The sequence below is a fragment of the Palaemon carinicauda genome, chromosome 31 (assembly GCF_036898095.1).
Source record: "Palaemon carinicauda isolate YSFRI2023 chromosome 31, ASM3689809v2, whole genome shotgun sequence".
Taxonomy (NCBI): Eukaryota; Metazoa; Arthropoda; class Malacostraca; order Decapoda; family Palaemonidae; genus Palaemon; species Palaemon carinicauda.
Window position 1 is genome coordinate 61,173,655 of NC_090755.1, and position 2,500 is coordinate 61,176,154.

The window sequence follows — 2,500 nt, forward strand, 5'->3', positions numbered from 1 at the left end:
CACATAGAAGTGGGAAATGATGCAGAGAAACTATGCATGCATATGTATATATGTATACTTTCCCTGCATATATATATATATATATATATATATATATATGTATATATATATATATATATATATATACACACACACACACACACACACACACACACATATATATATATATATATATATATATATATATATATATATATATATATATATATATATATATATTCAAATAATGAAAACACCTGAGCCAGTACCAAACGTAACAATGGGAAAAGTAAAGATAGTATTAAAATGCATGAAAAAGGACAAAACAGCGGGAGAAGATGGATTAACAATGGATTTAATAATAGATGAAGGAAATCTCATAGTAGAAAAACTCACTGAACCTTATACAAAATATCTGCAAGAATACTCTTTACCTATAGCTTGGGAAAAAACTCTAATCATTATACTAATTCACTGAAAGGGATACACAAAAAACCTGAAAAATTACCGCCCAATAAGTTTACTCTCTGTAATGTATTAGATATTTACAAAGACCATATCAAAATTAATAGAAGTTATGCTTCAATTAACCAAAAGGGCACCCTGGCTTCAGAAGCAGGTATTCAACGACTGACTATACAGTAATTAACAATCTAATGGAAAAAACAACGACTATGTATGGCATTTATAGACGATGAGAAAGCTTTTGAATCTGTCAAAACTTCAGCAGTAAGGAGAGCACTTTAAACACAGCTTCTCACTTATATAATTTTCATCGAGTCTATAGCGGGGAAATTACGAGGATTCCTATATTAAACACATTGATGCCACTATTCTAATCACTCGATGAAAATTACATATAGTACACACAACACATACATATACACGTGTATATATATATATACATATTTATAATATATATTTATATATGTATATATAGATATATATATGAGTGTGCATATAAAATATATATGTATATACACACAGGCTTTATATCTAAAAGAATTTTCCAATAAAAATAGTATTTTAAAATTTGGTAGGCCCTACCTCTCTGATTATCGATAGCTTGGATCGTATAACCACGATAAATGTTAACTTATAAAAATACTATTATATTATTATTATTATTATTATTATTATATTATTATTATTATATTATTATCATTATTATTATTATTTCAGACAGAGTAGCCACTGACCTCAATAAGCAAGCAGGCTATCCTGTAGTGACGTATGCCTCCTGCATCGGAAAGCAAGCACTTCCAGATATTATTAAGGTGAGATTTAATTAAGTTTACAGCCAACCTTCTCTGTTATGGCCATATGTGGCATTCAAGTATTATTCAATAGATTTACCGATGTACTAATTTATTAGCTAGTTTTATATCTTAGCAGTCTATGTTTGCCAACGGTTATACTCGTATAAGTGGATGAGCAGTGAGAGCTTTGGGTTTAAAGGTTTAAATTCCGCTCATGAATGGCAGAGGCAAGGGACAGTGACATTGCCCTATCAAGCAAGACAATGCCCTAGAGAATGGACATATATACATATGATCAGCACCCAAGCCCCCTCCCTACCCAAGCTTGGCCCAAGGAGGGCCAGGCAATGGCTCCTGGTGACTCGGCAGATATACCTATAGGCTCCCCCCAAACTCCAACTCCCATCCTTAGCTCACAAGGATAGTGAGGTTGCAGCGACTATAGGAACTAACGAGTTTGAGCGTGACTCGAACCCCAGTCTGGCGTTCAGTCTGGGTGTGTGGAGGAAATGACCCCCCTACATTTTGATGAAGTCACGGGCACCAGGGTGACGGATTGGGTTTAAGGCGAAGGATAAACTGTCCCTTCGGCTTTTACTCCTGATGCCTGGCGGTTGATCTTACTAGAATTAGTATGGAACGACAGGGGTCACTTGCCTTAGCTAGATAGGCACTGCGCGTCACAAGGAACTGGCTATCCTTTGATGAATCTAGCCAATGAATCCTCTGAGACCCTTTGCGCCAATAGCCATAGGAGGAGATGAGGATGATGAGATTTCCATGCTTCCCATATCGAGCCAAAATTTAACCTAACTGAAAATAAGAATTCGACAAACACAAGGGTGCCATTAAAAAAAGAAAAAAAAAAAAAAAAAGAAAAAAAAAAAAAAAAAAAAAAACCGGGAAAGTAAAGAATGAACTAGAGGGCACTCAATAGAGTGCAGACCTCCACCACGGCAGCTTATTTCTCAATGGCCTGGATTTTCATACACTCAAATATGAACCAAATTTGAAGTCTATGACAAGGATGTCCAAACTTATGGCTGATTACGTGATATGGACGTTTTGCTCGTCAGTGACCTTGACCTTTGACCTTTCAAAATTTAATAATTTCCAGCTCTTTACTTAAATAACAGTTTAAAATCCCTGCGTTTCATTAAAGATTAAAATTTTTGGGCAGGAAATTATTTACAAACACACAAACAGCGAGGAAAAAATACCTCTTTCGAAGAAACTCACGTATCACTTCTAATACACTATAG

General features: G+C 34.8%; 1 protein-coding gene and 2 long non-coding RNA genes across 3 annotated transcripts in view; 2 read left to right on the forward strand and 1 right to left on the reverse strand.

Annotated features, from left to right (window-relative positions):
* Window positions 1–2,500, reverse strand: part of LOC137624430 (uncharacterized) — a 179,224-nt gene that overhangs the window by 166,856 nt on the left and 9,868 nt on the right. The gene's annotated exons all lie outside the window — the stretch shown is intronic.
* The window catches only part of LOC137624431 (uncharacterized), a 114,102-nt gene that overhangs the window by 29,290 nt on the left and 82,312 nt on the right, over window positions 1–2,500 (forward strand). The window lies entirely within an intron of this gene.
* Window positions 1,159–2,500, forward strand: part of LOC137624429 (serine/threonine-protein kinase SBK1-like) — a 15,670-nt gene continuing 14,328 nt past the window's right edge. The window contains exon 1 of the mRNA XM_068355181.1: window positions 1,159–1,256. The gene's annotated coding sequence lies outside the window, so the exon portion shown is untranslated. The remainder of the gene's footprint in view (window positions 1,257–2,500) is intronic.